Below are 23,479 nucleotides of genomic sequence, written 5' to 3' on the forward strand. Positions count from 1 at the left end.
GTCAGAGCACACTATTCCCAAAGGGACTCCAGAATCTGGAATACATTCTGTAAACCACATAGAGTAGGAAAATACCCTGCAAGGAGACCACACTCCCTCACTCCCCACAGATCTCTGGGGATGCATGGGCTATAGCCATGATGTCCCAGTTTATCAGTTTGGACAGTCCTTACTGGGTCTTCCACCATGAGAAAGCGGGCACCCTCAAGAGAAGCTGGACTGTGTTCAGTCAAGTGAGGAAAGAATTAAATAAGACTGTTCTAGAATTCTCAGTGCGCTTCTGGGATTAAGGAATAGCCCAAATCCCAAAGAGTTCTAGAAAACCAAGGAACCAGAATAGTGTCGTGGGGAGAACACAGGATGAAGTGGAGCCAGAAGACGTAGATTTAAGTCCCAGCCCTGCTCCACTACTTGCTATCTACGTAAACTCCTTGAGTCTCAACTTCCTGGACCAAAAAAATTGAGTTAATAATCCCAAGATTATTGTGAGGACTAAATGTGGCATTACATCTAGCCTAGTTCCACCTACTGTTTCTTACTATGGCAAACTAGATATTCTGACAAACCCTCCACTAGGCTAAATAGTCTGGAAATAAACGAGTCAGGAAGAAAGTAAAAAATTCTCAGGGGCCAAAAATAGGGTAAAGATGGAGACCTAAGAGAACACTGAAACCAACTCTCCCTGGAGGGCATTTGGTAAACCCAGATGGCCCTGAGCTTCAGTATCCATGACCCAGTAGTTTACAGGGAACAAGAGACAAATGTTATGGCCCATCCAAAGTGGGGAGTCTAACAAGGGAACCACTGTCCCCTACAGAAAGCTAGGAATTCAAAAGGCTGTGTCCTCAAAGGGTAAAGTAGAAGTAACACCCCACCAGAGGGGGCAGTAAAGAAAACTGACTACCTCAGCTCTTGAATTCTAGGTGGAGAAGACAAAAATTTCTGAGAACTGTAACTACAAACCCAGGTTAGAATTGGGATTTGAAGCTCCAATTGTTATTACCTGAACTGTCCACAAAACCTCAAGCTAAGACTGTCACTTAGCTTGTTTATATATATAAAACAGATAATCAACAAGGACCTACTGTATAGCACAGGGAACTATACTCAATATTCTGTAATAACCTAAATGGGAAAAGAATTTTAAAAAGAAGAGATATATGTATATGTATAACTGAATCACTTGCTGTACACCTGAAACTAACACAACACTGTAAATCAACTATAGTCCAATATAAAATAAAAATTTTAAAAAAAAAGAGAGAGAGAGACGTCCCTGTTTAATAGTGTCGCCAGGAGCCTGTCAGAAACAAACAAACCCTTTTTGGAACAACTCATCTTCAATCGAGGCCTCAAATAATTCCTATAGATAAAGTTCCAAGGAAAGTGTAATTATACTCAAAAAAGCTTAACACACAAGGAAATATGACACCATGAGTAAAACAGCATCAACCTCATCATACCCATAACAACTTCAGATATTAGAATTAACAGGCACAAAATTTTAAATGTTTGATATGCTTAGAAATAAAAGGAGGACTCAACATAAGAGTAGGGAGAGAGGAGGAGGGGAGGGGGAGGGGGGAAAAAAAGAGTAGGGAGAGCTATCAACATGACCATATACAGATTGAAAAAGAATCAAATACACCATCTACAAACAAAACAATGTAATAGTTGAAATCAAAAGTCAATCAATGGGGCTTCCCTGGTGGCGCAGTGGTTGAGAGTCCGCCTGCCGATGCTGGGCACACGGGTTCGTGCCCGGGTCTGGGAAGATCCCACATGCTACGGAGCGGCTGGGCCCGTGAGCCATGGCCGCTGAGCCTGCGCGTCCGGAGCCTGTGCTCCGCAGCGGGAGAGGCCACAACAGTGAGAGGCCCGCGTACCGCCAAAAAAAAAAAAAAAAAAAAGTCAATCAATGGATGTAACATCATTAGACACACTTAATGAGAGATTTCATCAAGGCTGAAGCAAATCTGAAAAAAAAATTACCCAAATGCAGCGTAGAAGTAAAAAAAACTTTCTGAATATATGAAAGAGAGGTTAAGAGACATGGAGGCTAAAGTGAGAAGTTCTAACTTACATCTAACCAAAGCTTCAAAAGGAGAGGAGAGAGAGGTAGGGGAGAAGCATTATTTGAAGATCTGGTGGCTGAGACTTCTTCAAAACTAAAAAGACATTGATCCTAAGATTCAGCATATTCCAAGCAGAATAATTAAAACAAAATCCACTTCTAGACATAATGATTCTGCAGAACAACAAAGGCAAAGAAAAAACCTTTAAAATAACCAGGAAAAAAAAAAAGACAAAAAACAATCAAACTGACAGGTGACTTCTCAATTAAAGCCAAAAGACAATGGAATGATATTTTCAAGTGCTGAGAAAAAAATAAATTGTACACCCAGCAAAATTTTTATCAAGAATGGGGGTGAAACTTTCAGATGAAAATTGATACAGGTGTCATCAAAAGACCTTCACAGCGCCAGTTATCAATGTATTGTTTCTCAGCTCCAAATTCACCCTTCTGCTCTACAAAAGTGGAGATGAGCTCTTTAAATACTTTTCTTTTGCCGGCTGGCATCTTATTAAGCTTTGTCAATAGAGGGCACTGGAGAGATATTGCAGGGGAGTTTTTCTTCCTGGTTCCAGTTCTTAACCTTTCATAAATACAGTATATATGAGACAAATATATATAGTAGTAGTAAAGAATATAGGAATAACAGACACAGGAAACAGCCTATATTACTATATTCTCTTTGCTACTTATTACCCAATCCCTTATTACTCTAGTCCCCATTATAGTTAATAATTCTTTATATTAAACTTTCCCTGCTCAAATTACTGTGTGGTTTCTCTCTCCTGATTGGACCCAGATTAATATCTGCACTAAAGGGCATGCTTAACTCATTAGAACGGTGATCACAGATAGAAGGTCTGAGATGCAATAGGACTGATAACCTAAGAAGGTGGTAACTATGGGTCCGTCTGAAAAATACACATTCATTTCCTTCTTCATCTTCTTAAGCCTGGTACCTCTAAAGCAAATCTCTTAAGAACGTCTCCCCCTCTAGAAAAGGCAGAATTGTGGCTTGATGAAAGCATGAGCTTTGGAGTCAGACAGAGCAGGTGTAAATTACAGTTCTGCCACTTGCCAGCTTTGTGACCTCAGAGAAATTTCTTAACCTCTTTAAGCCTGTTTCCTCTTCTGAAAACTGAGATAACGATGACTCACACATGTGCCATGAAACTTAACTGAGATAACCCATATGAAAATGTCCAGAACATAGCAGCTTCTCTATTTCTTTTGAAGAAACCATTTATAGACACTTTCCCCCAGAAATCCCTGAATCCCTCTCCTGGTCATAGAGCTTTCTTTCCTCCAGCGGACTTCCATGCTCTTGAAAGAGCATCTTCATTAGTTGATGTCTGTGCATGGCTCAGGAGAAGAAAAGTGCTGAGCCAGCGCTTTCTACCACCTGGTTCTCTTCCCTACCTAATGAACTTCTAAATCTTTAAATCTGAGCCTTGGGTATCTAGCCCTCATGCTGTAATTAGATCCAGGAGAGACCGACTGTCCTGAGCCAAGGACGAAGTGGCAAAGCAGGGTAAATGCTTCCACATTCTCTAAGGATATCTGCTGTGCTGTGAGTTTTGAGTCAGCCCATCCTTGCTGGCACTGACTGAGCCATAATATTAGGTAATATACAGGGATGGTGGAGAAGGGAGAAGTTTGACATCAAGATTCTCCCCCAAGTCCATACCATAATCTGGGTATCAGCCAGCTGTGCCCACCTACCATGTGTTTGAGTGTAGCTGGTCTGAGTGGCTGCCAACTGGACCCTGCACTATTCAGTCATTCAGCCACTCAGTCACCACTCTGTCAGTGACACAAACAGCATTCTGTGTGCAAAGCCCAGCATGAGGACCTGCACCAAACAAATGGAAACTTACACAGGGCCCCTGTCCCCTGGGCTCATTCAGAAAAGAACAAGGCGAACTCTCAGTTTCACAATCTTAGCATTAGAAAGGCCTCAGGAGTTGTCTAGTGCCTCCTCCTTCCCAACCCAGGACTTTCAGCATCTGATGGAATGTTTCCAAGGATGGGGAATTCACATTCTCCAGCGTAGGGTCTCCCATGAGAGGAGAGACGAGCATTAGAAAATTCTTCTGTGCTTGCAGCTGAGAATTTCTTCCACGAATAAAAGAGTATATGATGCCAACCCCAAAATAGCAGGGCTGGTGTCTGAACTACCAGGGGTGATTGGAGTGTCGCAGGACCAGCAGTCAGAGGATAGTCTTCAGCGATTGCTTCATGGCTGGGACCTCCCACGGATGTCTTCTGAATCAAAAAGCCTCTCCCCAGACAGGGGAATTTCCACTTCTGGGAAGAGACTAAACATATTTTCCCCTATTCCTCCTGCTAAGTATAACAAAAAGCCCTTGATACTATATTCAAAAACCTGAGAAGCATCTGAAAAATGGAGATAAGTAGGCAGATCAGCTAGAGACCATGGAACCAAGGAATGAGACAGTGATGAGTTGCCTGGGTTTTCTTTTTGCTTCCTACATCCTAGACATGGTGCTAAAGAAACCAGCAGCCTGAAAATGCCAGGAGCTGCAGACCAAAAAAGCTCCAACAGAAGCCTGCTCTCTCTAGCCAAAGAACCAGAAAAGGAGCAGCCTGGTAAGACAGAAGAGTTTTACTCAATAACTACTCTACTCCCACAAACACCACATAAAAAATCTGTAGCCTCATCCCCATCTATGCCAGCAAAGCTGAGTGAGGAGCCCAGATTTCCATTCTGGTGAGGCCATGATGAGGCACCCTAACAACCCAGTCAGGTGGTGTCAACGAAGGACAAGTAGGAAGCTGAGACTTACATCCCTGCAGCAGTAATGAGGCCAACCACGCCCCTCCTGCAGTCTGGATGAAGTGCCAGACCTTCATCCCTATCTGGCAGTAGTGAGGCAACCTTCCACTCCTCACTGCAGTGGTGTTGCCAAGGCCCTAGTGGAGAGTCACCACCTCCCAGCAGTAACGGGGCCACCCCCGATAGTGTCAACAGAGGTTGAGTGAGGAATCTGCACTGCTGCTATCACCTAGCAGTAATGAGGCAGCAACCCTCCTCCCCTTGTCAGAGCTGTGTCAAAGAAAACCAAACAAAACAGGAGGTTTGAACATGATCCAGGGTCTTATAACGTAATACAAAAATGTCCAGGTTTCAGACAAACATTTCTTCTCATATCAAAAACCAGAAAAATCTCAAACTGGATAAAAAATTCAATCAAAAATGCCAACCCCAAGATGAAAGAAATGTTAGAATTATTTGACAAAGATCTTAAAGTAGCTTAGAAAAAATGCTTCCATGAACAATGACAAACATGCTTGAAACAAATGAAAAAATTGGAAAGCCTCAGCAAAGAAAAAGTTTCAGCAAGGATATAGAAAATATAAAGGAGAACTAAATTGAAATTTTAAAACTGAAAATACAAAGCTCTGTGCATGAGCTCAACAGAAGAATGAAGGGAATGGAGGGGGGAAAAAATCAGTGAACTGGAAGCTAGAACAATAGAAATTACTCAGTCTGAACAACAGAGAGAAAATAGACTGAAAAAAAGGAACAAAGCTTCGGGGACCTGTGAGACCATGACAAAACATCTAATATTCATGTCACTGGGTCCCAGAGGGAGAAGAAAAAGAGGGCAGGTATGAAAAAGAATTCAGAGAAATAAAAGCTGAAAACTTTTTAAACTTGGCAAAATAGATAAACCTAGAGATTCAAGAAACTAAGGGAATCCCACATAAGAGAAACCTAAAGAAATTCCAACATATCATATCATAGTTAACATTCTAAAAACTAAAGACAAAAAAAGTTTTTTTGAAAGAAGCAAGAGAAAAATATTCTACCTATATGGAAAAAAAAATTTTAATGACAGCAGATGTCTCATTTAAACTATGAGCACTGGAGAGTTCTCACGAACATTTAAAGAATAACACCAATTCTACACAATCTCTTCCAAGAAATAGAAGAGGAAGGAATGCTTCCCAATTCATTTTATGAAGTTAAGATTACCCTCATATCAAAACCAGAAGAAAACCGTACAAAAAAGAAAACTACAGACCAATATCCCTCATGAATTCACAGACAAAAATCCTTAACAAAATATTAGCAAATAGAGTTTGGCAAAATATAAGAAGAATCATACCATGACCAAGTGGAGTTTATTCTAGGGATGCAAGGCTCACTCAATATTCAAAAATCAATCAATATAATCTACTATATTAACAGGCAAAAATTTTTAAATCACATGATCATGTCAATCAATGCAGACAAAGCATTAGACAAAATTCAGCACCCATTCAGAATTAAAAAAAAAAACCCTCAGGAAAATAGAAACAGAGGGGAACTTCCTCAACTTGATAAAGAGCATTTATAAAAAACCTACAGCTAACATTATATTTAATGGTGAAAAACGGAATGCTTTCTCCTTAAGATCAGAAACAAGTCAAGAATGTTCACTTCTCACTACTCTTATTCAACATAAGAATACGAAAGGCAGTGGTGGTATGATGAATTGGGAAATTGGGATTGACATATATACACTAATATGTATAAAATGGATAACTGATAAGAACCTGCTGTATAAAAAAATAAATAAAATTAAATTAAAAAATTTTAAAAAAGAACAGATGAAAAATGAATATTAAAGATTATGCTTAAAAAAAAAGAATATGAAAGGCAATGCTGGAAGTTCTGGCCAATACAATAAGGCAAGAAAAGAAAAGGCATGCAGATCAGAAAGAAAGAAAGAAAACTGTCCCTATTTGCAGAGGATGTGATTGTCTATGTAGAAAATCCCAAGGCATCTACAAATTGGCCAAAAAGTTTGTTCGGGTTTTTTCCATAAGATGTTACAGAAAAACCCAAATGAACTTTTTGGCCAACCCAATTATTCCTAGAACTAATAAACGAATTTAACAAGGTCACAGGATACAACACGAACACACAAAAATCATTGTGTTTCTATGTACTAGCAATGAACACATGCACATGGAAATTTAAAATACTAAGTCCCTCCAAAAATGAAATATTTAGGTGTAAATCTAACAAAAGTAGTCAAGATGTATATGCTGAAAACTACACAATACTGAGCAAAGAAACCAGAGGGGAATTAAATAAACAGAGAAATGTTTCACACTCATGGACTGGAAGACTCAACATAGCAAAAATGTCAATTCTCTCCCAACTGATATACAGGTCTAATGCAATTCTTACCAAAATCCCAGAGAGATTTTTTTGTAGATATAGACAAGATTATTCCAAAATTTATAGGGAAAGGTAAAAGAACAAGAATAGCTAAAAAGAGTTTTGAAAAAGAATACAGCAAAAGAAATCAATGCATGCAATTTCAAGACTTAAGACACTAATCAAGATTCTGCGGTATTAGCAGAAGGATAGGCACAGTGATCGATGGAACAGAAAAGAGAACCCAGAAACAGACCCCCACAAATATGCCCAATGGATTTTTCACAAAGGTAGAAATGCAATCCAATGAATGAAAGATTACACCGCAACGAAGAGTAGCACCCGCTCGCAGCAACTAGAGGAAGCCCGTGCACAGCAACAAAGACCCAACGCAGCCATAAATAAATAAATTTATTTACTTATTTTTTAAAAAGAAAGAAAAAAAAAGCTACAGACAGGGAGAAAATATTTGCCGACCACTTATTCGACAAAGAACTATATTCAGAATATATAAAGAACTCTCAAAACTCAACAGTATAAAAAAACAACCCAATTAGAAAATGGGCAGAGGAAAGGGAAAAGTCATGTCACCAAAGAGAATATACAGATGGCAACTAAGCACATGAAAACATGTTCCAACAACGTCATTGCTTACTAGGGAAATGCAAATTGAAACCACAATAAGATATCAAAGTGGTTAAAATAAATAGTGACAATACCAAATGCTGACGAGGATGCACAAGAACTGTATGGCTCATATGTTGCTGGTAGGAATGTAAAACGGCACAGCCACTCTGGAAAACTGTTTCTTTTAAAAGTCAGCATTCAACTACCGCGCAATCCAGCAGTTGCACTCCTCTGCACTTATCCCAGCGATATAAAGACTTATATTCACACAAAAACCTGTACATTATAGTAATTTTCTTTACAACAGCCAAAAGCAGAAATGACTTGGATGTCCTTCAATGTGTGAGTGATTAAACAATCTGTACCATGGCATACTACTCAGCGATAAAAAGGAATAAACTATTGATACACTCAGCAACTCAGACAGATCTCCATAGAATTATGCTTAGCAGGGGAAAAATAAAATCAATCCCCAAAGTTTACATACTGTATGATTCTATTTATATAACATCCCTAAAATGACAAATTATAGAAATGGAAAACAGGTGAATGTTTGCCATGGTTAAAGAGGGGAGGGGGAAGGAGCGAAGCAAGTGTGGCTGTATAAAGGCAACAGGAGGGATGCTTGCGGTAATGGGTGAAACGTTCTGCATCTTTATTATGCCAATATTGATATCCCGGTTTTGAAACTGTACTATAGTTTTGCAAGATGCTGACATTGGGGGAAATGCAGAAAGGGAACAAAGGATCTCTGTATTATTTCTCTGCATGTGAATCTGTAATTATTTCACAATAAAAGTTTAAATTAAAAAAGAAAAGTACCCTCCCCATTTCCAGTAGCCCTTGATTTAGTCATTGCTTGGCCTTTTACACCAAGCTCAAAGCCAGACTGCTGAGAGCCGGAGCCAGGCCTGCCCTCTCAGCATTTCCCCTATGCTGACAGTGAGGTCAAGGGCAGCCTGCTGGCATCAGGCCTATCAGGAAAGACTGACTCTTAAAAGACAGGATTCAGGGAAGGAAGCAAGCAAGCCTACCTAGTATGGGAGCTTGGAGCAGCAGACTGCCCATCCCAATCATTGTCCAGTGCCCACCAGAAGGTCACTAGGTCCTTGGTGATATGAAACAATGCATCTCTTGGTCACCTGGCCTTGTCCCAGGAGCCAAATGTAAAGTGAGGCCTTAGTTCCTTGGGTCAGTCATTTTTAGGATGTGCAGAGTGGCAGAGAACCTCTGGATTATTCGTTTTGTGGCCATCTAACTAAGGCTACAAGCATAGCAACGCTACTCCTCCAAGGAGTAAATTTGTGGAGGTGATCTGATTATGCACAGATATGGTCTCATTCTCTTTCAGTCCCCTGCAGTTCTCCAAAACTCTCCCATCAGGCTTCCCTGGTGGAGCAGTGATTAAGAATCCACCTGCCAATGCAGGGGACACGGGTTCAAGCCCTGGTCCGGGAAGATCCCACATGCCATGGAGCAGCTATGCCCGGGTGCCACAAATACTGAACCTGCGCTCTAGAGACCGCGAGCCACAACTACTGAAACCATGAGCCACAACTACTGAAGGTCGCACGCCTAGAGCCCTTGCTCCGCAGCAAGAGAAGCCACCACAATGAGAAGCCTGCACACCACAACGAAGAGTAGCCCCCGCTCGCCGCAACTAGAGAAAGCCTGAGTGCAGCAACGAAGACCCTACACAGCCAAAAATTAATTAATTAATTAATTAATTTTTAAAAAACCAAAACTCTCCCATCATCAGAGTTCCTGAAGCACCTAACACTTTTCCCAGCCATGCATCCTGCTGGTATATTTTAGCAGAAGTGAGTCTAATGTGGATCTTAACCTGGAGGCTGAAGGAGTCTGTCTCCGCAAGTCATGGATGCTGGAAGCTGCTCCTCAGAGAAAGTCTACTGACCTTTGGTGACACCTGGACCCGAGTCAGAACACCCCTGGATTGTTGTGGGAAGTCTGGGGTGCAATAGCTTGAGTGGAAGATTGGCAGGCAGCTGTGTGTCTGGAAAGGGTGGAAACTGGAGAAATCTGAAAGAACTGCAGCTACCCAACCTGGAGGGGAGGTGGCTGGGGTCATGGCTGCTGCCTTCAGAAATCTGGGGGCCGTCATGGAGAAGGGGAGCTACGCTCTGTGTTACTCCCTGAGTGACAGCAGGTGGGATAGCATGAAAGAAACTACAAACAAACCCATTTTATTTTCTGGAGCTTCCGCAGTGGTGGAATGGACTGCCTGGGGCCACAGCAAGCTCTCGAAGCCTATGGAGATGTTAGGGCTGATGGCCCTTTGAAAGGAACGTTGTGAGGCTAGAATCTCAGATGATTTAAAGACTTTCAGAAGAGGGGCTGGACCAGAACAGATAACTCTATGGATCCTTGAAGCACTAATTCTGATTGCAAGCATCCAGGCCTGTTAGAGATCAGGCCTGTTAGGGAGTCAGGATCCATGCTGCAGGTGGCAGGTCTTCAACAGGGACCATGCAAACGCTGAGTTTCCAACCCCAGCAAACTCCTGGGGTCAGATTCCTGCTTTCTCAGGACTCAGATATCATGTTGAAAACTCCTGAAAGAGGAGGAAACCTCACCTGTGGAGAGCTCAGGGCGTTCTCCCAGAGGACACAGCTACCTGGGAAGCAATAAAGTGTTCTGAGTAAAGAACCAAGTGCCGTCAGGGAAAAGCTCCTGGGAGCTCCACTCAGCACCAACAGCTCAGCTAACCGCAAGCCCAGTCTGAACCACACTGGCCTGAGCAGAGGCCACCTTATAAACACACCTGCAAGACACATGTGCTGACCTGCTAGTCCAGCCTCCTACACCTGCTGTCCAGCTGGTCTTTGCTTTAAATCTGAAGTCAGCAAAGTTTTTCTATAAAGAGCCTGATGAAAAATATTTTAGATTGCCTGGGCCATATCGTCTCTGTGGTTGCAAATACTCAACTCTGAGGTTGTAGCATGAAAGCAGCCAGAGATAGCCTGCGAATGAACGTGACTGTGTTCCAATAAAACTTTGTGTAGGAAAACTGGTGATGGGCCAGATTTGGCCCATAGGCCATAGTTTGTCCACCCCCGATGTCAACTCATGACTACCTTAGCCTGGCAGGCTGGATTCTCGCTGATTCTGAGTTACATCCATCAAAGAGCCCTTCCCCTCTGTGTCTGGCCCATTCTCCCAGCCTCCTCCAGGACTTTTGGTTCCTTTGCGGTGGGCCAAGGCCAAAGAACCCACGCCTGGGTACCTCCAGTCTCCCATGCCACTCCCTGCCTCTTGCTGTATTCTCTAAGACACAAAATGTCTTGCGGTTGTCCCAAGTTCCCCTCCCTGCCCTTGCTCATGCCGTGCCCTCTACCTGGACTGCTTTACCTCCCCCTCTTCACCAGCCGCTTCTTCAACCCTTCAAAAGCAGCTCAGCCATCTGATCTTTTGGAAGGCTTCTCTGTACCACCCTCCATCACTCTGCAGCCCATGCTGAGCTAGAGGCCCCTTCCTTTCCACTCCTGTAATACTCCATGATTTCACAACTGTTTGAAAATTATCCATTTGTTGGTCTGATTCTCTAATTAGGCTGGGGATTCCCAGAGGGCAAGAGTAGTGTCTCACTCATTTATGTGCCGCTAGCACCCAGCCCTGGCTCAGAGTAGGTGCCCCGTAATGGCTGAGAGAACAGTCAGCTGGAGGAATGAATCACCACGCCTGGCCTTTTGCAGGGAGTCGCCGTGCTCTGCATGCGCATTTCCACATCTCCTCACATATTGCCCTGGAGCTTTGTGCAATCATTTTTCCCCAAGTCTGACTCTCATTTCCATCCCCACCCCCTCTGCCTGTCTAATGTTTTCACACTCGGTTCTCTCCTTGGAAGGTTGAAACTTCATCCCCCTTCTTCTCGGGACTTCATGAGTGCCCCACACCCTGCACCTCAGCCCCTCCTCAGAGGTGAGCATTTCTCTAGCAGAAATTATCAGGAGTTGAGGCATTTCACCTGAGAATTAATAAGAAGTTTTCAAACCTGAGAGCATCATCACCATGAGAAGATGCTCTGGGTTTGGTTGGTAGCCAGAGGAGCCTGCGGTTGCCAAGAGGTTGGCAATGTAAGAAGAAGGAAAATCCAAGCCCAGATTCCAGCCAGAGAGGCACAAGGAGGGGGTGAAGGGGAGGGGAGAGAAAGCGTGAGTCACAGCCAGCAGAAAAGCTGAAGACCCTGCCTTCACCAGCTCCTCCCGGCTGTACACTCAAGTCAAACATCAGTACATTCGGCCTGGTCGTCTTTAAAGTTTCCCTGTACCAGAATGGGGAGAAGGTTGGAAGTTTCAGTTCCATTAGCAGGGCTGCGGGTGGGGCACCAAGAGAGACCTGGACCTCCACGTTCTCATAAACTTATTGACTCCCCCAAGCCCCTATCATGTTGACCCAGGCCGTAAGACTGGGCTTCTGCCTCTATTTCCCTGCCAGCATGTCAGTCTCTGCTGGTACTGCCTGTGCCCTGAGCCCCAGCCTCCATGATTATAGTATGGCTCCTGACCTAGCTCTGGCCACCATTGCCTCTGGGGTCCAGGATCCCTCCTTCTGCACTCTCTGGCTTTCCACCCACCTGACACCAGATGCTGTACTGATCCTCTCTGGGTCTCACCACTCCATGAGATGCCGACTGCCCCTCCTAGGTCTCCAGCTTGTCATGCCGGCCCATGCCAGGCTTCCGTGCTCTGCACACCCATGGACATTTCATTTGGAAACCCGGCCACCACCACAGGGACCGACCCAATAGCCCTACCAAGCTCCAGACCTGATCAGCCCTGGCACCTCTTTTGCCGACAGGCCTGGTCCTGCTACGCCTTCATAGTCCTCCCACCAAGCTGTCACTCGTGTCAGCCAGACCCTATGCAGGAGAAGGGGAGGCATGGAGGGAGCCTTCCCCTTAAGGCATTTTAGCTACTGGCACTGGCCCCTCTGGGAGAAGTATACCCTTTGCGCTCTGAGACTGCACCCCTGGAAGCCCATCCCACCTGCTTCCAGGGCCTGAGGCCTCTCCTGGTCAAGCAAGTGGAAAGGTTTGACTATCCCCAGCTCTACCAAAGGCTGAGGGGAGAAAGAAGTCTAGGTCTGCGGGGCAGGGACCCTGCCAGGGGCCCAGGAACACCGGCCTGGATGGCCTGGGGGCTCTGGCACTGAACAGGGTCCTGCCAGGGACAGATTATGCGGAGTGAGCTGCATCCACCTCCCACGAGCTGGGAGCAGCATAGGAAGGTATTAGGGAAAAGGAGAGTGGACAGGAGGTTAGCAAGACCAGGGAGGGAAGCTGCCCTCTCCATCTCCCCCTGACCCAGCTGGGAAGTTAGGTCTCATTCCTTCTGACCTAACTTCCCAGCACAGGGCAGTTAGGTCAGAAGGAATGAGAGTCCTAGATCAGAGCCAACCTGCTGAGAGTCAGGCTTTGAATGGCCCCCTCTCCCTGAGCAGTTTCCCAAGGCCTCGCACCGGGCTGGGAGGTCTCAAGCCTGACTCTCATCTTTGGCAAAACCCTTGCCGATGGGTATATTGTCCTTATCTTTTTTTTTTTTTCAAGATACTTTTTTTTTTTTGGCCACACCATGCAGTATGAGGAATCTTAGTTCCCCGACCAGGGATCGAACTTGTGCCGCCTGCAGTGGAAGCACAGAGTCTCAACCGCTGGATTGCCAGGGAATTCCCAAGAGACTTTTTATTTTTTTAACCAGGTCACAACACTAAGCTTCTGGCCCATTCTGTCAATGCACACGCTACAAACGCTTGCTCAGCAGTTGAGGGGCACACTTTAGTATTGATAGCATGTTTGAAAAGTGAATAAAAATCCATGTAAAACAAATATTCAAATAGTTTCCATAGGAACACAGACAAGTGTGACCCCGTCACCTAGTCTTCCACATCGTTACATCTGTGCCAACCCTACTCACGTGAACATCTCAAAACTAGCAGTAATTAAGTTAAATGTCCTCCCCAAACCCTTAAATCAAGCTAAACTCACAGTTAAGAGCTACAGGAATTGTTGAGGGGAAGGAGGTTTAGAGAGGGTAAGTGACCTAGGTGACACCACAGGTGATGGGGTCTGGATTTCACGCTGCTCTGCCCCCTTTCCGCAGCATGACACAACCTCCCTAGGACACACATCCAAGAGGAAGGCAGGGGAAACAGGAGCAGAGTCAGCCCCAGGCGATGGGACTGGTGGGGCTGAGATGAGCGTGTGCCTGGGAGGCGTGGTGCAGGCAGGCCTCCCGCAGAAGCAGCTGCCTGCGTGGGAAGCAGGAGACAGAGAGACACCAGGTCTCCACTCAGGCACAAGGGACCAGTAGGTGGCCAGACTCTGAACAGTGGTATCCAGTGAGCGCTGCTACCCAACAGCAGTGCTTGAGGCCTGACGACTGGGGCCCTGAGTGCCCAGAGGAACAGCCTCCATTTCTCTCCCATGAGCTTTCTCCTCTACAAGAGTATTCTCCCTCCTCCTGGAGCTCTGAGTTTCCTGGAACAGAATCCAGACTCTGCAGCATCCTCCTTTTGGCAAGGTTCCATCAATTAATCTTTCACCCACATTGATCCACTGAAAAATGACTTCCTCATTATCCATCTTGCAGAGTTTCCACTTGGCAGTCTGAATGGCAAAGTCTGCGGTCAAACTCCAATGCTCTCTGGGCAGGGGGAGGGCCAGGGCTTTGGAGTCAAACAGATCTGCGGGAGAGGCCCAGCTCTGCCACCCTCCAGCTGTGAGACCTTGGGTGAGTTACTTGGTCTCTCGGAACCTCAGTTTCCCCACTTGTAAAACAGCTTAAAAGAACCCCCTTCATTGAGAAGACACACTGCACAATTCAGCTGAGATTTTTACAAATGGCTATATAAGGGTAAGATCTGTTTTCATTAGTATTGTTTTTTAACTGGTTCCCAGGCAGACTGAGGCTGGCCTCTAGGTTCTAGGCCTCAGAGAAGCGAAGTTGAGGGCACAGGCTTGATGGGTGTCCCTAAATGCTCCCCATCACTCCACTGGCCAAAGAAGTCACAGCTTACACCGCAAGGCAAAAGCCCAGATGTAATGGAGACTCGACGTGAAAGCCAAGAAACGGGTGCTTGTTTCAACTGCAGAAATAAAGACATAGGGTGGTGTGCTCTGAAACACATCCATTGCCCCTCTCCCGACCAGCCAAAGCCTGGGAAGGGTTGCTTGGTGCCATTTCAGAAGTTTCGGGCTGTGGCTTTCCCTATGGGACACTGGCTTCCTTTGCCCTCTGTCCGTGCACAAAGGAAAAGGGCATTGAAACTCCATGGCATTGTGGACCCATCCCCTCTTTTCTGCTCCCTGCCCTCCTCATGCTGTGTGACCAGGATGACGCAGCTTTGATGTCAGATACCTGGTGTCAAGTCCTGGCTCCACCTACTGCCTATCTCTCTGGCTTCAGATTCTTCTTGTAAAATGGGGATGAGACCCATCTTGTCAGGTTTCCGTGAAGATCAAATGGATATAAAAGTGCTTGGTTGGGACTTCCCTGGTGGTCCAGTGGTAAAGAATCCGCCTTCCAATCCAATGCAGGGGATGCGGGTTTGATCCCTGGTCGGGGAACTAAGATCCCACATGCCGTGAGGCAACTAAGTTGGCGCGCCACAAGTACTGAGCTTGTGCACCTACATGAGAGAGCTCGTGTGCTGCAAACTACAGAGCCCATGCGCTCTGGAGCCCGCATGCCACAACTAGAAAGAGAAAAACCCACACGCCACAACTAGAGAGGCCTGCGTGCCGCAACGAAAGATCCCGCATGCTGCAACTAAGACCCAATTCAGCCAAAAAAAAAAAAAGGAAAAGAAAAATTAATGTCTATTAAAAAAAAAGTGCTTTGTTAACCATAAAGTGTGACCTAAACATTATTTCCTGCATTCCTTCCCTTTTGGACAAACACTGCCACCCCCCAATCAAGCCCAGGTCCTCCTGTGCCATAACCAACCCCATACACACACTTCAAGGCAGAAGTGGATCAGTGGAGAGCAGCCAAGAGGGTGGAGCAGAAAGTCCCTGGGCTCACTTCCTCCCAAGAGCACACCAAAATCACAACTATCTGCAGAACAACCATTGATGAAAAAAACTGGAACCTACTAGAAAAGATTGTCGACAGCTAAAGCCATAAAGAAGGAACCACAATGAGATAGGTAGCCAGTTGCTAATCAGGGAAGCGAGGGGATGCGGAAGCGAAAGAGGAGCAGTCAAGAAACTATAGGGCAGCCATTAAAGCAGGCTCCTGGTTCCTCCTGAAGGAATATACGTAACAGTATCTTTGAGTTCCTCTGCAGGAACTAAAGCCCCCATCCAGGTGGAGGATGGTAACTTCAGGCTGAGAGCAAGATTCCTGGAGCACCGCCCTGTTACATCACCACCAACCAATCAGAAGACAGTCACACACCCTACAGCCCTCACCCCATATTTTGCCTATAAAAACTTCTCCCTGAAAACCATTGGGGAATTTGGGGGTTTTGAGCACGAGCCACTTGTTCTCCTTGCTTGGCCCTGCAATAAACCTTTCCCTGCTCCAAACTCTGATGTTTCGGTTTGTCTGGCTTCACTGTGCGTCAGGCACACAAACTTGCATTCGGTAACAGAAGGAGGGACGGATTCTAAATATAATCAAACCCCATCTTTCCCCTTTCCCCTGTGGGTGACCCACAAACTGAAAAATAATTATAGTGCAGAGGTTCTCCCACAGGAGCGAGAGTTCTGAGCCCCACGTCAGGCTCCCCAGCGCAGGGGTCTGGCACCGGGAAGACGAGCCCCCAGAGCATTTGGCTTTGAAGGCCAGCTGGGCTTAATTGCAGGAGCTCCTCAGGACCAGGTGAAATAGAGACTCCACTCTCAGAGGGTGCACGCAAAACCTCATGTGCACCAGGACCCAGGACAAAAGACGTAATTTGATAGGAGCTTGAGCCAGACCTACCTGCTGCTCTTGGAGAGTCTCCTAGGCAAGGGGGAGTGGGATGCTGCAGCTCACCCTGGGGACACAGACACCGGCAGCGTTCCTTCCTAGGAGCTGATTCTACCGTGAGGCAGGCGGTGCCGGCGGACGCCATTGTGTGGGCTCCTCCCTCTCGCGTTTAGCGCCAAGACGTGGCCCCGCCCAACAGCCTGCAGGTGCCGCTGGGACGCCTCAGGCCAAACAACCAAGGGGGCGGGGACACAACCCACTCATCAGCGACAGGCTGTCTAAGGACTAAAGAGCCCACAGCCGCCTGTAGACGCAGCCCTAGACACGGCCCTGCCCACCAGAGGGCCAGGACCCAGCTCTACCCACCAGGGGCAGACACCAGAAGCAGAAAACTATGATTCCCCAACGCAGGCCAGACCCTACCCACACCCTACCCTGGGACCAGCTGGGCCCTGGCCCTGCCCACCAGCAGGCCCATGCAACCTTCAGGACACCCCCGACCCCATACCCCACAGTGTCAGGAACAGCCTCCCACACCCACCAATGATCTGAAATGGGCCCTGGGATGCCTGGGTCCTGCAGCCAGACTCCAGGAACCAGCCCTGCCTGCCAGTAGTCCCGCACTAACTCCAGGCCCCGGCTTCACCTGCCAGTGGGTGGGCAGCAGCCCCAGAATCTTCGGGACCCTGACTCTGCCCACCAGTGAGCCAGCCCTAGCCCCGGGCCTCCTAGGGTTCCGCGACCAGCCATGTCGTGACCAGGCCCCGCTAAACAGCAGCCAGCGGCATCTGCACGAGGGAGGGCCTGGCAGGCAACCAGACTAGGGGCCAACCAAGCCCACCAGACCAGCCACACAGTCAACCCGCCACAACAGAAGGACCCACACGGCACTCTTAGGGGGCATCCCTAGAGCGTATAGCTTGGGGAATGAGAGGGGAGTGCGCTGCTGGGATGCACAGGATGCCTCCTGCAGAGGGCCACTTCTCCAAGGTCGAGAAACATAACTAACCTACCACACACATAAAAATACAAACAGCAACTTAGACAGACTGAGGTCGCAGTTCTTCAGAAGAAGAACTAAGTGAAGTGGAGATAGTCAATCTACCCGAGAAAGGCAGGAGTGGATCAGATCAGATGCACTGAGACCTAAAATCAACCACAACAATGTGTTTCCCTCCCAGAGGACTATGCATTTGTTGACCTGAAACAAAAAGACTGCCAGTAATTTCTCCAGCAAAAATGGGTTTATACGGGGTCAGCAGAGAACTACACTCCAGAGTCTGCAACCACGGCGAGCCACAGGTAAGTCTCCACGTGGCAAGGGAAGGAGAATGCTCTTATAGGGGGAAAAGGAAGTTGGGAGGGCTACAGTAAACAAAGAGTTCAGTGCTTTTCATTGGCTGACTCCTTGCCAGGGAAGAAGAGGAGTCTTACTTCTCTCTGTTGGGCTCTGCTATCATCACAGGGCATGAGAGCTCCCCCTTCTGGTCTCTTGACTCTATTTGATTAAGGTTTCTATTTATTAATTTTTTACACATTAAGTTTTCCCTCTGTGGAGGGAAAAGAGAGAGCCCCTCCATCACAGGATTTCAGGAGAAATGAGCAGGTAGAAGGATTACAGGGTGGCGGGGTGGGAGTGGGGTGTGGATGATTGGATTCCTTGCCTCTGAGTTCTACCAGGACCAAAGCTGATTCTTGGGGAAAATTAGTGCGGGGTACCTGGTAGTTCAATCAGAAAATACTGCAGGATCTGGGCAGGCTCTTCCATTCTCCTTCCACGACCCTCCCCCTGCCCCAGACTCCCAGAGCTGGGAGACCAGAACTCATTCTCCCTGTGAAAGTCCCTGTTTGCAGTTCTACCCATTGCTTCCTGGCTGATCTACCACAGCTCTACTACTCATGTGGAGGTTGAAGACAGCTCATCCATAGAACCTAAAAGCAGCCAATCATAGAAAGTTAAGATTTTTTTTAATTTTATTGAAGTATAGTTGATTTACAATGTTGTGTTAATTTCTGCTGTATAGCAAAATGATTCAGTTATACATATATATATTCTTTTCCATTATGGTTTATTACAGGATATTAAATATAGTTCCCTATGTTATACAGTAGGACCTTGTTGATTATTCATTCTATATATAATAGTTTGCATCTGCTAATCCCAAACTCCCAATCCATCCCTCCCCCACCCCCCTCAAGATTTTTTTTAATGTCCGTCTGAATTTGGGCAAGAAGCAGTCATAGCTAAAAGTCCAGACTGCCCGAGTTCAAATCCTTAGCTCTACTTATCACCTTGAGCTAGTTGCTTTTCCTGTGTGCCCTGTTATCTCAAAAATGGAAGTAAGAATAATAGATTTTTAGCACTTCCCTGGTGGCACAGTGGTTAAGAATCCGCCTGCCAATGCAGGGGACATGGGTTCGAGCCCTGATCTGGGAAGATCCACATGCCGCGGAGCAACTAAGCCTGTGAGGCACAACTACTGGCCCGCACGCCTAGAGCCCATGCTCTGCAACAGAAGCCACCGCAATGAGAAGCCCGCGCACTACAACGAAGAGTAGCCCCTGCTTGAAGCAACTAGGGAAAAGCCCGCACACAGCAAGGAAGACCCAACGTGGCCAAAAATAAAAATAAATAAAATAAATAAATTTTAAAAATAAATAGATAAACACTAAATTTTCACAGCAGCACCGTTGAGTAGAACAGAGGACGTGCTTGGTGATGTCAAGAGGTCCCCTGTGTAGGTTCAGAAGAAATGCATCCAGGCTCTCTCTTTCTGACCTAGCTAGTCATGAAGTTGTTTCCTTATTAAAAAAAAAAAAAAAAATTTTAAAGGATAAAATTTGTTAATATAATGGAATAGTGCCTGGTATCATGTAAGTGCTACATGTGTTTGTAGCAGCTATTGTTGTTATTGTTGCTGTTGTGTTATTGTTGTTGTGTAACTGCTGATAAAGTGATGGACTGAAACACACATTGATCTTAAAGTTCCCAGCACGTCCAGCATTTGTGTTTTAACAAGCCCTCCAGGTGATTCTGATGCACACTAAAGTTTTAAACCTCTGGGCTAGAGGGGTGAACAATAGTTCCCATTTTTAAAAAGTGCTGATACCCTTAACTAGATGAAAAAAAATGTACAGACTCAGTTATTATAAGAGAAAGGAAAATTAAAATTATATTAAGATATCATTTCTCATTATCCAATTGGCAAAAATCCAAAAATTTGATGACGAATTCTATTGGTGAATCTGTGGGGGAAATAGCATTCTTACACATTGCTGGTGGAAATGCAAAAGGTTACATTTGGCAATATTCAGCCAAATTACATATTTAGTCACCTTTTAAGCCATAATCCCACATCTAGGAGTCTATTCTAAAGGGATGCTGGCAAAATATGAAAGGAAAAAAATTAATGAATGAGACTATTCATTGCAGCATTATCTATAAAAGTAAAAGATTAGAAACCACTCAAACATCAAGAGAGGACTGGTTGAATAAACTATGGTACATCTATACAGAGGAGTACTAGGCATCTATGAAAAGGAATGAAGAAGGTCTCTATCTTCTATTGTGGTCTCTAAGATACCAGGTTAAGTGAAGAAAGCAAGTGGGAATAAAGTATGTAGCGGTATTTTACCATTTATCTAAAAGAGAGAAACAATATGCCTATTGTTTTTTTAATAACACACGATACAGGATATGTTGGACTTTTTATGCCCTATCTCACATTTTCACAGTCCATGTGTTAGCTCCATGCAGCCACTGCTGCAGCAACCAGCTGTGCACAGCTGTAGCCTGTCATAAGCTGCATTTTCCTCTGAAATGTGTTGGCCACTGCTGACAACCACTGTGGTTCATCAGCACACTTGGAAGTTCCAGGGGAGTTAACACCCCCAGGGCAATCCTTGACCAACAGGGGACAAGAGCACAGGAGCCGTGGATCAGTACTCCCATCCTCCACGTCTTGAGCAGACAATTCCGAGGCACCTTCTACACAGTTCCTCAGAAGGTTTTTGGTGGCTTAAGCCCCAGCTACACGTTGTAGTTATCAGCTCAATAACACATTCTTAGACTGATCTTCTTACTTGTTTCTCTCTTCCTTTATCTCTCATTATCATCTCCTGGGGTCACCTCCAAAAATTAATTACCTGCACATAGTCATGTCTCATAGTCTGCTGTGTGGAAAAACACAAACTAAGGCAAATAATAAACTATTTTTAAAATGTTAATAATTACTTATAGGAACGGGAGAGAATAAGGTGGAGAGAATAGGAATAGAAACTAGATTTTATGAATATACCTTACATTTTAGATTTGACTTTTGATACATTTAAGTATTTTACATAATTATAGAACAAGTTCAACTTCAAAAAGTCATCCATAAAATCGAAAGTAAAATGAAACAAAAGCCTAAATGTGTGTGATGTTGGAGGCATAATCACACAGAGAACTACTTTAAGTGACTTTAAAACACAATTTAACTCCATATTCCTAGTGCAATCAACCCTAAAAACAAAAAGAATGGGAAAATAATTTTAAGCTGTTTTCAGTAGTCATATTTTTAGTGGTAGGGTTACTGTTGCTATTCTGAGGCTGTTGTATGTGTAATATAGAAGAAATCAATGAGAATTATATTGATGTCGTTGAGAGCCTGCATTTGCAACACGAATGAAAGGAGATACAGATATAAGATTGGTGAGATTGTTTTTAATCCATAATGTTTCATAAAGAAGAAAATAAACACCCTCAGTATATTTAATGTTTAAAAATACATATTTTCTAGCTCCATTCTTTTATAAGAACTAGAAACAATGATTAAAATGATTAGAAACAATGACCAGAAACAGTATTAGTGAAAATCATAGCACCCAAATTATGGCCAATTAAAACCATCTCCCACTTGAAAAAAAATGTCTCCTTGGAGAAATGTCTGATTCCAGGTTAGGGCAAGAAATATACAAGATGAGCCTGGAACATTTTGTCATACCAGAAAGGAAAGAAGCTATCAAAGACCATTAGGCTGGGCTTCCCTGGTGGCACAGTCGTTAAGAATCCACCTGCCAATGCAAGGGACACGGGTTCGAGCCCTGGTCCGGGAAGATCCCATATGCCGCGGAGCAACTAAGCCCATGCGCCACAGCTACTGAGCCTGCGCTCTACAGCCCACGAGCTACAACTACAGAAGCCCACACACCTAGAGCCCGTGCTCCGCAACAAGAGAAGCCACCAAAATGAGAAGCCTGCACACCACAACGAAGAGTAGCCCCCACTCGCCACAACTAGAGAAAAGCCTGTGAGCAGCAACAAAGACCCAATGCAGCCAAAAATAAATAAATAATTTTTTTTTTAAAGACCATTAGGCTGTGTCAAAGGGTCTTGAGAGGCCACTTGAATAAGTTTCTCCTAGTCAGCCAATGAAGAGATGGTATGAACACCAATAAGGAGATGCTTAACACTGCAATGGCTTGAAATGCAGCAAATACGTTTACAAACTGCAAATTGGTAAATAAAGCAAAAATATATGGTATTTTGCTGCCTTTTCTATGGGACTGTACAGTTTAATAGACAGTTCATGAGAGGAAATTTCTCTCCATAGAAATATTCTAATTTAATAAACAAGAAATGATCGAAGTACAGTGTCACCATTTTGCAACCCCTGGTAAATTAATGAATCCAATCAATGATTATCAACAGTTGTAGCATCACAAAGGAATAGACAATTAGATACCATGTACCTCCTGATGGACCAGTTATGAATAGCCTTGGAAAAATCAAACCTGAATCTAACCAAACCTCTAGATTTATCTACCAAGTTATAGACACCACAGGGAGACAAGCAGCAAAATTCAGACTGCGGGAAACTCTAGAAGACAAAAGGCTCAGCTTCTTCAACAAGTAAACTTTAAAGAAGAAAAAGTAAGGGACCCTATAGATGAAAAGATACTTAAGAGACATACAAGCAAGAGCAACTGTGGACCTCATTTGGATCCCAGTTAGGCTTGGCGTGCACATCAGAGACAGATCTCTGCTTTGACCATGTTCCCTGGTCCAATTGAGATCACACTTCCCCATCCTAGGGGATCAATGGAGCCTACTGGGGGGAGATCCTGGAAAGAGGTCCATGGCCAGTATTTGAGCATCCTGGCCCTTTAATCCACCATCCCTCCCCCCACCACACCCTCCAGCCCCTCCCACTGCTCATGACATCAGTGCTGAATTCTGTGTCTGCTCTTTGGCCTTTATTCCCTGCTGTTCTTCACTCCCCTGCTTACCAACTTCATTGTCCATTGTCCTGTTTTTGACTGCATCCATCCATCCGGAGGTGATGCTCTACACTACCCGCCCACTAAGTCCTGGGCTCGCCACCGCACCCCTCGTCCAGGGTCTCCCTCCAGCCATGCTGCCTTAAGTAAATAGCACTCCACTGCCCACCGACTCCGAATCTCCAAACTCCATATTTCACTCATCAGCTCATTAGGCCCATCAGCGCCACCCAGACAGTAGTGCACATGCTCCCCTGACTGCACGCACCCACTTTCCACCCAGCCATCTTTCAGGGTCTTGCAGAATATCTGAGTGAGCGCTGTCTGCTTTTGCTGATAGGTGTTAGTCATGGGTCTCCAAGGGAGCCTCCTTCCAAGAAGTCTAACAGATAAAATCTCCACACTCCCCCT

The 23,479-nt window shown here is 45.2% G+C and overlaps 1 long non-coding RNA gene across 1 annotated transcript in view; it reads right to left on the reverse strand.

Annotated features, from left to right (window-relative positions):
• LOC307190166 overlaps nucleotides 1-17,104 on the reverse strand; it is a 173,532-nt gene extending 156,428 nt beyond the window's left edge. The window contains exon 1 of the long non-coding RNA XR_013829432.1: nucleotides 16,820-17,104. This is a non-coding gene — a long non-coding RNA (uncharacterized lncRNA). The remainder of the gene's footprint in view (nucleotides 1-16,819) is intronic.
• Nucleotides 17,105-23,479: the final 6,375 nt, after the last annotated feature.

This window comes from Stenella coeruleoalba, assembly GCF_951394435.1.
Source record: "Stenella coeruleoalba genome assembly, chromosome: 8".
In the NCBI taxonomy this organism is placed as follows: Eukaryota; Metazoa; Chordata; class Mammalia; order Artiodactyla; family Delphinidae; genus Stenella; species Stenella coeruleoalba.